The sequence below is a fragment of the Oenanthe melanoleuca genome, chromosome 3 (assembly GCF_029582105.1).
Source record: "Oenanthe melanoleuca isolate GR-GAL-2019-014 chromosome 3, OMel1.0, whole genome shotgun sequence".
Taxonomy (NCBI): domain Eukaryota; kingdom Metazoa; phylum Chordata; class Aves; order Passeriformes; family Muscicapidae; genus Oenanthe; species Oenanthe melanoleuca.
In genome coordinates, this window is record NC_079336.1 from 16,480,856 (window position 1) to 16,496,016 (window position 15,161).

The window sequence follows — 15,161 nt, forward strand, 5'->3', positions numbered from 1 at the left end:
TTCTGAAATGAGGACATCCTGTGAAGGTGAAAAAGAGTAATATGAGATTATTTAAGAAAAACTATGCATTTCATTGAAGTGTCAGTGAAGTAAAATCAATAATGCTTAGACCCCTTTGGATATTCTCATATTCACTAAGAAACTCCAATAAAATACAGAAATAATTGTAGTTATCTCTGTTTATGATGATACACATATACATGCACGTGCTCATATATCTGTATTCATGTTCATACAAAAACATTGATTCCATTACACTTATTCCTGCCAGGAAGTACCAATTCATTTTACTTGCACAGATGAAGTAATTTTAAATGGAAGTACTATCACTTTTTCAACATCCTATAAACTTCTCTCTCCTCCTATGTAACCACTAGTCAAGGAAAATGAAGATCCATAACTTCCTTTGTTCTTTCAGAAAGAGAGAACAAAAAACTGGCTGCATCTAGTAGCTCACTCTCCCTCCTGGAGTAACTAAGTTGTGTAGGCATGTAACAACAGTTAGCTCTGCTAACTAAACATTTACAGCCACTTCTCACTAACCTTTCATGAGGAATCCAGTATTTTAGCTATAAATTACAATAATTATTTTGCAATACTTTTTACTTTACCTGTATTTCCAAGATAAAGGCATTTTAAACACAGATATTTTCCTATTTCCATCCTTCCAATCTCTATCTGACCCTTACTGTGGCTCTTGGAGGTTTGAGCTCACAGGGTAAGAAACTGCCTTGGCTTGGAGGAAGCCACTCTATGAGAGCCAATAGCTGCAGAAGTTGTCCTTCACTTTGTAGGAGCTCAGGCTAACTCCAGTCAAGCTTGAGAACATTTGTAATGTAACTCTGAGTGCATTACATCTTTTCCACTTGATAAGTTGACACATTACAGAAAAGACTTAAAAGACTTAAACCCCTTAAACCTGAAAGTGACAAATCCATTATTCAAAAGAAAGGCTGCCTAATGGTGTTAGCATAACCTAAACCAACAGAAGTTCTGCAGATTCCTAGATAGCAAAATATACTTTTTCCATAGCAATAGGAGAAGTGTTATTTGGCATAGCAGGTTTTATAAGTCAGTTATGTATACTACAGTACAATTGATAGACACATCAGAGAGGATGCATTGCATAACTTTATGGTATTCTAAAATTGTCTTTCTTGGAAGAAAAACAATTTAAACTCTTGCCAGGCTCACATTGAAATATGAAATGGCTAGTATAACATAAAAAATCATGTACTCTTTCTTCATTCCCAAAAAAAAATTTTTTACTAGTGACAGTCTTTAATGTGGCATTTAAGCCATTTATTCCATGTGTGTTCACATGTCCCTTCTTCTGACCACAGAAATGCTTTTTAATTAGAGAGTCAGAAGAGAAAACCACACTAGTGATTTATGATCTATTACTATTAGATGGCCTGAAACTTAAATAAAACTGTCTTGACTTACACTATCCAGAAATCTAACCCTAAACCAGAAAACTACCCCAGACTTTTCCAATTAAATTCCTCCACTATTCCATGTGAAAAGTTACCCTGCTTTTTTGAAAACTAGTTTTTGGGAGAAAAGATGGAATTTGCCATATGAACTGAAACTGTATCCCTCTTTCACTAACAGAGAAAGAAATATTCTGACTTTTTAAATTGAGTGATTAGTAGAGTAAAACCCAGTCCCTTATAAACCATGACTGGACATGAAATGACAGGCAACATAGACAGCTTCCCACAAGATGCAATACTTAAACAGATGGCATGTAAAAAGTGAAATTTCCAAAATGCTTTAAAAGTCCATGTAGACAAAACAGCAATCTAATATAGAATTTAAAAAGAAGAAAAAAAAAAAAAAAAAAAAAAAGAAAAAGTTGTGGGGTCCTTTTTATTTATTTAATTAAATCAATCTTACTTTTAAAATATATATTCCTTCATGGAATATAGTAGGTCAAGGTTAGGACAGTGAAAAAGTGCAAAAATTATGTAGAAGACTTTTTGAAGCAAAACAAAAGAAAGCAAACAACAACAACAACAACAAAAACTAACAAAAAACCCTCTAATCAAACCAGCTAAAAGAAAAAAAAAATCCCATTTCTACTTATTTATGATTCTTCTTCTTTAGTCATCCCAGCCATAAGCACAAGCAGGCTGTCCTGGCTGTTTTTCTCCAACAGCTTTTTCTGGTTCACTTTTCTACCCAAAAGACAAGATTATCCAGCTGCTGATCATTCCTGAATTTCCTCTTCTATTAAGTGGCACATGCAGTCCCTAGTGCTCAGGAGTTTCTTCTCAGAAAGAAAGCCACATAATTACAGTGCCTACTATCCATGCAGTCATGCTGGCTTTCAAATGGAATTTGAACTTCAGAGAGTATTTTCACAAATGCAGTCTGGAACCTCTGAATCTCTTGCATTTGTCACTTGAGTTTACTAAGAAAAAAAAAAAAGAAAAAAAGGAAAAAAAAAAAGATAAAAAGAAAAAAAGAAAAAAAAAAGAACAAGTGTATGACAGCATATAGGGTTTACACACAACTTGCTCACCCAGTGGTAAGCAGCCAAGTCATTAAAACCTGCTGACAGTGTTAAGGTAATATAATATTGTTATAATACTGTGGTCAGATGACCTTGTTTGGCTGTCAGGTGCCCACCAAACTTCTCTATAACTTTTCCCTCTACCAATAAGACAGAGGGGAGGAAATATGACAATATTCATAGGTCAAGAAAAGGACAGGGAGATTACTTACCAATTATGATTATGGGTAAAACAGGCTCCAGATGGTGAAACTAAATTTACTATCAAAGAATAACAGAATAGAATAGCAAGAAATAAGAACAAAACCAAAGAAGCATCTTCTCTCCACTCCTCCCTTCTTCTTGGGCTCAAATTCACTGACAACTCTTTTACCTCCTTGTCCCAAGTGGCACAGGGGGACAGGGAATGGGGGTCTCTTCTGCTTCTTTCTCAAGAAGATTCCTCACACTCTTCCACTGCTTCAGCATGGGGACCCTCCCACAGGAGACATTTCTCCATGAACTTCTCCAATGTCAGCCCTTCCCACAAGCTGCAGTTCTTCACGTTTTCCATTGGGTTCTCCAGGCACAGGCTGCTCCAGCATGTGGCTGTGGGTGGATCTCTGCAATCCCATAGATCCCCATGGGCTGTGGGTGGATCTCTGCATCCCCATGGATCCCCATGAGCTGTGGGTGGATCTCTGCATCCCCATGGATCCCCATGGGCTGTGGGTGGATCTCTGCATCCCTGTGGTTCTCCATGGGCTGCAGGGGAATCTCTGCTCCAGCACCTGGAGCATCTCCTGCCCTCCTTCTGCACTGACCCTGCTGTCTGCAGGGCTGTTTCTTTTACATATTCTCACTCCTTTCCCAGCTGGTGTTGTGAAGTGGATTTTATATTTTAAATATTTTATCCCAGAGGTATTCCCACTCTTTCTGCCAGGCTCAGCTTTGGCCAGATGTACCCAACAGCAAGTGCCTTTTTAAGGCAGCTGGTGCTGACTCTGTCACACATGGGGGCAGTTTCTGGTGTCATCTCACAGAGTTATGCCTGCAGATTGCCCCCCAAAACCTTGCCACATAAAGCCAATGCAAATGCTAATGTAAATATTTCCTATTGCTGATGTAATCGACTTCAAGGTTTTCTGAAGAGTAATATCTGCATATCATCTCAATTATATTATATTGCAGTACCACATGCATGAAGCATGCAAAGATAATATAAAGTCAGCATTTTTCATCTCATGACTTCATTTGGCTTTGGTATAAATGATTTGGCTGCATCACAGGGCTACAGAATGACACTGAATCAACGTGCATCTAAGTCACTGGAAAGGTATTTGTTGATGGCAATGAGCTTTGCGCAAGAAATTGAGTGAACTCACCACTTGTAACTTCACAAAGAGATTAGAATTAAAAAAAAAAACCTCAAAATCACAGAATTTAAAATTTCTTCAAATTTTTTGACCAACCTCATTCTCTTATTAGTCATACTCATTTAAATAATCTAATGAATTTTAACATTCTCTAATTATTTGAAAAAGAGGTGCTTCAAAAAGGTCATATGCATGGCCATGGAGGCCAACGCAGTAAAACATTTTATTTCATATATACAATATAAACTGTCATAATTTTCATGTAAAAAGAAAATGTTTTAGGGAGCTTTTAGTAATGGAAACACTTTGAAAGCAACAAATCTGGGAAGTGAAGTTAGGAATGTGAACTCTGAAAAAATTTCTAGACATATACATGTTGCTATTTTAGATATGTTGCTCTGTTAATTAAATGGGAAGCAGTCCTGATGAGTCAGGCCTTTGGGGCCAATATGGTGACAATCAAATATCCCAGAATTAAAGATCTGTTCTATTGCATTTGCTGAGCAGTGTTGCTGGGGTTTTTTGGTTGTTGGTTTTGGGTTTTTTTAATTTTATTTATATTTTTTGTGCTCAAAGAATATGCTCTGCAATACCTCATGAAAGAATTACTAATGATCAGACAGTAATTATACTTGAAGCACTAACCTCTAGGGTTTCTGTAGTATCCACTGCTATTTATATAAGGTATTCCTCCACAGGAAAAGGATAATGTGGCTTTCTAGTGTAAAGGCAGCATTAAAAATCTTACATACCCTGAAAGAGATGCAGCCAGGAAAGCCATTCAAATATGCCACCTGGTAAATGCTCAACCACTTCACATCTAACCACAATATACTATGAAGCAAAAGATGGTTTTCTATTTTAAGACATACAGAGAGAAGTTGGTGCTTCTGAGAGTGCTTCCTTTCTTAGAGTTTGCTTGAAGAGGAAATTCTGACTTACATGGAAACTGATAGGTTTAGACTGCAAGTAGAATTCCATTTCATGGGACATACAGTTATTTCAAGCTTTGCTTTTATTCTGATGCAAAATGAAACATCACATATAGCTTTCTACACAGAAGATATGTCCAGAACTGGATTTAGATACACATTGATAGAAGTCCATGTCTCAGTCATATACTAATCACACAAGTACAACACTTAGGAGAAAACCATGTGTTGGCTGCTGTTTTATTGTTGCTAGGTTGTTTTAGGGTTTAGTTTTTTTTTTTTTTTTACACAACACTTGATTTCAGTCTTGGTTTGTTTTGGACCCTTGGTGAAAAAGATAAAGGAAGGGAATATAGCATGCAATATTTGAAACCAAAGGCTCTGTGTTTCTGCTTGGTGTTGTAGAGCCTAGTGTAGACAGCTCTAGAGTGAGAGCTGTAGGAGCTGCATTATAAAACAGTACATTGTCAAATACTAGGAATAAAGGTCCCTCTTCCTTAAATTGTTATGGGAATTCAAAAGGGAAAAAAAAAGCTCTCCCAAGGGTTAGGCACATGTCTTAGGAAAGGACTTATATTTCATCCCTCTTATATAATTTGCTACTTGTACAACGACCACTGTCCTTGCAAAACTGTTAGTCTGTGTGCATGCAGCTAAAGGTCACTGCCATAGTGCATCCACAAGCAGAAGACAGCTGTCTGCACCAGTTTCAGAGAGCAGTGTGGGCACACCCAGTGTGCCTGCACATCATATGGATTCCCTCAGGGTCCCTGGAGCCTGCATGTGAAGAGCTGGTGCAAGCTGCTGTGGCTGCCTGTGCAGATACTGGACATACTCAGGTAGAAGGAGTTCTTTGTTTTCTAAGGGGTCTTCTCCATCTGCCTGTGGTTACACAAACCACAAACACAACTTGCCTGGTCTTGAGCTCAGCCTGGGCATAAACCTCAAGATGAAAATTACAGTTAGCTGGAGAAACTTTAATCTGTACCATGGAGTAGGAGACTAGAGACAAAGAGTACAGTTCTCCCTTTGGCAATGGAGAAGCCTTGAAAGAAGCAGTTTGACCTCAGAAGAGGAAATCAGGGAGGAGAGAATATCAAGAGATGGAGGAAACTGCCCTAAGCAAAAGGAGAGGAAGTCATCAGTTAGAAAAGTCACAGTGACCTCTCTGGGGCAGTCCAAAAACTGAAAAATAGAAAGGTATTTAGTCATATTCCTTTTCTGACCACACAAAGCATTGCACAAAATTTGACCCTCACTCTGCTGGAAACATCAACAATCTATCTGCAACGTAAGCAAAATAATGCTTGCTGGCTTCCTGAACCAGAGCTGTGCTCTGCAAGGCAGGAGAAAACATGCAGTCCAGGAATGGGGACTAACATTCCTGCCTGTGCCCCAAATCACACCATCTGTGCAAGCACCCATGAGTTATGGCTCTGCAGTAATTCTGTTTGTCATGAGAGAATCAATGTACAACAGGAGTGAATTCACTGCCCTGGTTTTAGCAACTTCAAGAGATACAGGTGCTAAATATTCATATATGGAAATTATGAGTTTTTGCATCTTTGTGCAATGGTGGCTTTAAGCCCTGGACCTTTGACCTACATGCAGGCTCTCATATTCCTAATACTTAATACAAGAATGAATTGTAACAAATTTCCTTCCAAAATTTAAATTTCTGAAGCTGTTACATTACTGCTCTTCACACACATTGAGCTTCAGCCTGATGCACCAGCAATTATAATCAATGTCAGCTGCAAATTAGATCCACTTACACAGTAAGTTCCCTCTCAATAAATGAAGTTTCTAAATTTCATTCCTGAAATTCACATTTCTTGCCTCCCAGAATGATTTACTAATATGCCTCAAGAGAAAATAAAATTTCTAAATCTTAAAAAAATTAAAACAACTCCTTTTCTTTGCCTGTACCACTCAAGCTTGGACGAAAATAAATCAATCACAGGTGTGGAATGAAATTTCAGAAGTGTCAGATTAAGAAACTCCACCTTTTTACATCAAAATTGCACACTTAGAAATCAGAATGAGTCACAAACTGGAACTTAGGACAAATAAATATTATTAAAATATAATAATCAAATATTTCCTCTCTAGCAATCTTTTAATTCGTTAGAATTTTATATTTTTTTGAAAAATGCTGGAAAAATTTTCCTTGTGTCTATCATTCAAAAAAAGTCATGCATATATCTGTGTGCTTGTTGCCAACCAGGAAGCTTTAAGAGAACTTAAGAAAACTAAGTTTTTCACTAAATGTGGTCATATTAATGTCACTATGACTTCCCTCATTACACTCACTCTCCAAATTTCCTTTTGGACCATTTTCAAATAATTTTCTGTAGCATGCAGAAATCATGCTCAGTGATAATCATGCATTGCCTCTTCTTCACATAGGTTTATAAAATACAGGTTCTAGGGACAGCAATTTTAAAGGAGTCATATCCTGTGGCATCTGAACATTATGCACATACAGTTGCATGGTCTTACAACAGCAGGGCAGTGCATGACTGTCTGGAATTCTGGGGTGGTTTTAGATTTTTGAAGGGACTGTTCTCAAGGCACCAGAGATGTAAACAATAGTTTTCATTTATTTTAATATAATAATTTCTCAACCAGTGAGTTTTTCAGGCATTGGCAGAAGCAGTGCAAAGTGTGTGTGTGTGAGCGCATGCAGCACTGATTAATGCATCAGTATCAGCAGAGCATTGCTTCAGTTACAATGTCTCACAGTAAATTGCAGAAAAATCATCATAATCCACTGCTCTCAGCCACTGGGAAAAAGACCCCGAAATTAAGGAAGATATATGCATTTAAAAAAGGCATTTACAATGCATTCACCAGAATAAGAATGATATATATATGCCAAGGTTTACTAATGACTGTGGCTTTTATAGAGGGGTTGGTATTGGCTAGATAAATCATCTGCATTCCATTTTATCAGGCTTTCAAATGCAATTGATATCATCCATCTAGACCACACAGGTCTATATTTCAGGTAAAAATCAAAACAAAGCTGTGTGGTCTAGTTTGTTAGCACTGTAAAGACAACTTTTTGTTAAGCTTAAGATAAGCCCCTGCATTTAAATCTATTTATAGCAGTCTTCAATAAGTATGCCTGAGTTCTTTTTTACTTTCCAGGTCTAAGTCACAAAGGCTGTCACAGGAAGGTGTAAATTACACTCCTTTGCTACAGCAAATCCCTTTGCATAAGGGATGGAGTACATTTCAGCTCAAAACAGTGAGTTATTTCACTGCTACCTTCTCTCAGGATTTCTACTACAGAATAGAAGAGTGGGCAATTTAATTTTGATAAAGCTGTCAGTGGAAGTCATTGAAGAACCACAGACCTTGACCACCCCACTTTTATGTCAGAATTGCCTACTTTTAAAAGCTTATACTAGCCCTTCATGCCAGGTAACAAAGAGAGCTATAAAAATAGATTGCATCTTGTTTGTGACCCCATTCCCTCTAAGAAAGGTAATTAAAATAGTTTTCCTTTGCTTTCCATGGAAGAGAATCAGTAAAGTGAGAAGAGTACTGTAGGAATCCACCCATTTAACACCTCTAAAGGAATGAAACTGCAAATATAGAAATTAAAAAAATAAACCAAATAATAATTAAAACATCTATGTGTGAGGGCATATTGAGGTGTAATAGTCTTGGTATCCACAACAATGTAAATTTATTTTCTGCCCTGTCACCTTACTTCTTGATATACTGTTCCCTACTCATACATACTCATTCTCTGTGACACTCTCCCAGCATAGACAGTGGAACAACAGAGAGAATCAGGCTTCACAACACTTCAAAAACTCACAATCTGTTTTGTTACAACAGAAAAAGCTACCTCAAAGTGAGAGATACATAAGACTTCTAAAATGATTACTCTGAAAAGGAGAAGGTGGTGCTGAGTTCCAGTTCCATCCCTCAGAGTGCTCTAATGAGACAGGACATTTCTGGCTGAGTTTCCACATGCACACTGGTGTGATTTGGAAAGCCTGGGCAGACGACCAAACTCAGTTTGCAATCCTTCTTTAACAATTACAGCTGGTCAAGGGGGTTGACTTATGTCTGCTATTTATAACTGATGTCCCATGGCTTCTTGTTAGAGAGCAGGCTGTGCTGAGAGCCGTGTGATTGATAGTGAGTTAATGATTCCATTGTCTGCAGTAATGCAGAAAGTACAATTCTCATGCATCAAACTGAACAGGAGCTTTATCACCAAGGCTCTGTGCTTTAAAGTGGCGCTGTCACCAACACTCCTGAAAGGAACAGCAACCAGGACCCGAGGCACTAGGATGAGTCCTTGATATGCATGTTATTAACACTTCTGTTAACTCCTCAGGGTACAAAAGTTGTAGAAGAGGACTTGTCAGAGTTGTTATGATGAGTGCATTAGGAGAAACAGGCTAAGAGCAATTTTTCACCTTGCCTAAGGTAATGTCTTGGCTTTTTGTTCAGCACTGCAATGAAGTGCTTGCAATCAGTTACTCAAAATAATTGTTACAACTTTTTTAACTGCCTTTACTCAATGCATGCATTGTGTTTTTTCCTCCTGCTTTACCAGCTCTACAACACCATATTTCCTTCATGATACTCACTCTCAGTGATGTGACTGACAGTGCACACTGCCAATTGAAGCCATTGAGTATCTTAAAATTAAAACATTTTTATGAAATACAGGGAGCACCCATCATTTTTCCTTGACAAAAAGTCACTTCTGCCTTTAATGTGAGGAGCCTTAGTTTCACTGTCACCATTCTGCATCCCCTTCAAAACTATTGACAGACCACAACTCTGGACTCTGCACGGTGTGTCAGGCACAGATGAAGAGCTGAAGCTGTTCTGTTGACTTCCAGCAGTCTGCAGAGATTTCTTCACATGAAATGGAGCAATATTACAGCCACTCCCCCTGGATCACTGGCTGTAACCTCAAAGGCTTAGAACTACACATCTGTCCAGCTGAGGCTATGATTTGATGAAAAGGGCAAAAAGCTCAACACCCTGTGTTTTATTTCTCTGTGCTGAGACCTGGAATTCACAGAAATTCATAACCTTATAAAATTCATAGATTTGTATAGATATACATTGCAGCATTGGGTTTTTTTTTTTGAATATTTAACTCAGTGAATAAGATTAAAAACTTACTACAGCCCTATATGTGAATAGGATTTAAGTTCCATTACTTGTTTCGTATTTTTGACCAAAATAATGTCTGTAAACTACAGCACACCAGAGTGTTGCTCAAAGTTGTGTTCAGTATTATTACCTTCTAACTTAAAAAAAACTCCACAACAAATTTTGGCCAGCAATTTTTTCACAGGAATATTTCTCAGTGCTGTGTAGAGTGTTGGATTTGCACGACATTTCCTCTGTGTGCACTGAACTCCTGTGAGCTCAGACACAGCAGATATGTTAGATACAGCCTGCATTCCCCATAGAAATATTTATGCTTCAATCTCTGCTCAGAAACAAGTTTCAGATGGGAAAACAAGGCATGCTCAGCAAAATCTAAACGGATGATACTCCTAATAAATATCAGCATCAGAGTTTATATTTCACTTTTATTTGCCTGTCATAATTTTGCACACAATTTTATCTCCCACTGTGAAGACAGGCAGTTCTGAAATGTTTCTACAGGCAACATAATGTGCAATTGTGTGGGACACAATAAAAACTGATCCAAAGCCTCCAGTGTTGACATTACTGGCATAACCACATAATGAAAAACAGAATTTTTGGTGCTAATATTGAAATTTTTATACAAGGACGTGTTGAAGTTATGGCTGACCAGAACGGGATCCTTCATACCGAAGTACTAGTGTGTTTGTGGTGCTAATTTTCTTAAAACCATTTACCTTCATAGAAGGTGACACAGAGTCCCACAAACTTGCATTACACAGAACTGGCAACAGATCAAACTGGGTAAATGGGAATTAAACATAGTAACAGTGGTTGTGCTTTTCATAAAGGTATAGATGACAACATGTCACAGAGGAAGAAAAAGAAATTGCCCCAGTTACAATTTTTTCAGTCAACATCACTGGAAGAAAATCAAGCCCTTATTATATACCCCTGTCCAGCCCATTATTACCAATGTTTGTGATGGCAAAGATTGAAATCTCAACTTCCTCCCAGAAAGGAAGTAATGAATATATCAGTTAAAAGAAGAACTTGTGAGGAACTAAAATAGATGACTAGGAGTAAAATAATCCCTGCTAATGTTTAGTTCTACAAAATTCCTAACTCCTTCCTAATTATTATTTATCTTTCTAATTCTACTTGTTGTGTCTGAAATGCTGTCTAGATTTTTCTGTTTTCTAAAGATAATTTCAATAAATCTGTTGACTAAAGAAAAAATATATCTGGAAGAAGTCAGATTTATTTCAAGTATGCGTAATTTACAGGAGTTCAAAATTTAGAATGCTTTCCTCAAATAAATACTGATTTTTTTGGTTGAACCTCTATAATTTTTAAGGTTTGGATTGATAACTCATGGAAGCAATGCTGTATAAAAACATTACAAGAGATGTCTTTTCAGAACACTTTATCCTGATTAAAAAGTTTATTTTACCATGCTCCATTTTTACAATGAATTAGAAAAAGAATTTTAGAATGTGGAAGCTTTTACTACATGTTCAGTGTTAACATTATAACCATTATGTTCCCAGAGCAACAGAATTTACTTTTGCTGATTTGATCATCTGCTGCTTTTGGATGGTATGCAGATATGTGTACATTGACATCCCACTTTGTTCCATCATATGGTAGCAAGAACTGAGAAGAGGGTGGGATACAGAGTTTTGGTCTAGCATTTCTATACCTCCCAAATAAAGTAATAAAAGACTTTCCCTCCATTCACATAAGCGTATTTTTAAAAGCTGGAATTGAGAATTGCCTCTTGGCAGTGCTGGTAATGTTAGGATATCACCTTAGGATAACTTTAATTGTACAACCATAACCTTTCACCCCAATTATGATCAGTCTGTGTTTATTTATTACAGAAGCCTGGTGCACTTTTGGTACTGTGCTTTTTATTTTGCCTTGCTTTTTTCCTGTAGAAAATACGTAATGCCCGACATACAAAACCATTAAAGGTGCCTTGATTAAATTTCTTTCTCTTTGACAAGTCTGAGTACAATTAAAGTGCAACAAAGTCCTGAGCAAACTATTTCTTATTCCTATTTGTTCATACTTCTATTTGTTCATCATGGGTTTTTTCTCCTTTGGCTTTTTAATGTCACTTCCCACTTTTCCTCCCTTCTGTGAGAAAAAGCAGCTCTAAATAATTCTTTAAAGACAAACAACTTGCTGAATAACAGTGATTTTATGAGGTATCACATGACAAACATAACAAGATGGATATAGTGTAAAACTTAAAGTCATGCACATTAATTACAGATTTAAACCAAAACAAAACTACTTCTTATAACACTTGGTATCTTCACCTATTCACTAAGCCTACTTGGTTTCTTGTGTCCAGTATTATCCTGACTGACTGCACTGACTTTAATTAAGCTGACTTCAGTGTAATTGTTGACTGTTTATTTTCCTGAGTTATGGGAAGGCAGTGCATGAACTCAGAACTACAGAGCATTTAGTCACTTCTTACCCTCTTTTAAAAGATGTTTTTGTTATTACATCTCTAATCTTTTGTGGGGACCTCATTCAATGTCAGAATATAAAGGAGAAAGAAAATACCTGCTTTCTCAGACTTTAGGCACAATACATAAGATTCAGATGAACAGAAACACTGTTCTTGTTCTACAATGTGCTGGTTTAAGTTGCACCCATATTAAGCTAAATTTACCTCAAAGGGCTTTTGCACAGGCACAGCATCTCTCTGTTAAGCTGTAAGTAAGGATATTTAGTCCCTAGATACCAGTTTGTCTAATGTCTGTGCCTATAGGTGTCACACCAAAGACACAGGAAATTCAGCTTTTCTTTTAAAAAGGGACAGTGAAACCTTTTACTTGATTGTCTAAGATGACTTTATTTTGTGCAAACATCACTGATTTCAAAGGAAGAAAAAGAACACTGCCCTGAAGTTATGAAAATGCAGACATAGTTAACATAATTTTTTTTGGCACCAAGTTTAATTCAAAAGGATTAAATAAGTATATTCATAGATTTTTAAACCAATCAAATCTAGAAGCCATTTCCTGCATTAATTTCCCAGCTAACTTAATTATACAGCCCCAGGCTCTGGCTCATGATCAATTAACAGAGCTGTAAAAATCTGGAGCCCAAGACTACCACATATTAATCACCACATCTGATGTAAGGAAAACAGCCTTTATTGTGGATTCTATAGTTGCAATCAAACAAGTATCCACAGCTGATATAACTGTGCTCAGCTTTAAAAAAAAAAAAAAAAAAAAAAAAGTTTTTAATTAGTATTTCTCATGTCTTAGAAAGATGTGGGAAAGATAGATTGTCATATGCAAAACAGGTCTGAAGAATATTTAAAACACAAGAATAAGCTCATTGTAAACTGCTGAGGAAAACTATGCATATCTGGAGGACAAGGGTTCACTGGTGCAGGCCATCACATAGTCCAATACTGCAAATGCTGAATTGCTTTTCTCTTCATGGTGCAAAAGCTGTTTAGCTCATGCTCTCACAGAAAATGAGTCATAACAGCATGGTGAGTAACTCTGCCATGGGTACCAGTCTGGACACACATTCCCTCCCTGCCCCACTTACCTGTTGGGGTCACAGTGCTTTGCTGGGACAGTGGGTGCAATTCTCATTCTGATCTCATTTATCTGTCTCACCAAGAGCAGAAACATGAGAGAACCAAGTCTGCAGGGAATCACACACCAGCTGAGGCAATCCTGCAGGCTCCCAGTAAACTCAGGTGGATTAAAGTGTTTGCAGAGGGAAGGTGCTACCATGAAGCTACAAAGGGACTCTTCTATAAATATGTAACAAGAGAATAAATAGCTTCAACACTTAGGGAGAAGAATATCCAATCTTTGTGGTGAAAAACCTTTCTGTGGTCAGGCTGATGCGTGCTGTGAGTATGCCTGACAACAAACAACCAATGAAAAAAAATCCACAGAATGGAGGGGGAATTAAATACATGCAAAGTTCTAATTACACTGAAGATCACTGAAATTTCAGGAGAATATTTTCAAAGTAGTATCTTCAAGGCTTGACTAGCAAAATAGCAGGGCCTTTTAGACTGCCCTGATCTAAAAGTCCTTTGGAAAGGCTTCCAGGGATGCCTCCAAACAATGAATTATGCTTACATTTGCATGCATTTAAATGTTATGTTGAACTGATGCCACAGACACCCTGTAGAGACCAAAAATGAGCCATTATATTAGAATACATTGTTACAGTACAGCTTTTCCCAATTTACTTTATTAAAGTACTTTGAAATGTCTTGTGCCTTTCTGGAAGGTCAGGCAGTTACACTTATGTCTGAGAGTCAGGAAACAAATCATTAAGCCAAATATTAATGCAATTTCCCAGGGTGCACATAGACCAGGAATGCCTCCTTAATCCTTAGGTTCTAAAATAGGTGATACCAGCTGATGTTAAGCTCCTCAGAGTTAGATGCCTTTAGATTTAACTGCATTTACCCTTCAACAGGGCTGAAAAAGGAAGCTAAATCTTCTGTTTTAAGCAACTACAACATATCAGGGGGGATAAGTGGAGCCATGAGATGACTGACTGATGGCATCTACCTGGACTTCTGTGAGGCCTCACCATGGTCCCTCACAGCATCCTTATCTCTACAGTGAGAAGATAAGTGTTTGAAGGGTGGGCAGTTTGGTAGATAAGGAATTGGCTGGATGGACCAGAGTTGTGGTCAATGGCTCTGTGTCCAGGTGGAAGTAAAAGTGGTGTCCCTCAGGGCTCTGTTGTGGGACCAGTGCTCTTCAGCATCTTCATCAATGACACAGCAGTGACATCCAGCACAGCAAGTTTGCAGATGACACCAAGCTGAGCAGGGCTAATCAAACACCTGAAGGATGAGATGCCACCCAGAGAACCTGGATGACACTTCAGAAGCGAGTTCAGAACAGCATGAGGTTCAGCAAGTTGAAGTGCAAGGCAATGCAGGTGGATCAGGGAAGCTCCAGAAATGAGAACAGACTGGAAGAAGCACACTGGGAGCAATCCTGCAGAGAAGGACTTGGGGATGCTGGTGGATAAAACACTCCAGATGATCAGGCAATGTCTGTTCACAGCTCAGGAGCCCAACAGCATCCTGGGCTGCATCAAAATAAGTGTGACCTGCAGATTGAGGGAGATGATTCTCCTCCACTCTGCTCTCATGAGACACCACCTGGAGTGCTGTATTCAATCCCAGCACAGGAAAGACATGGA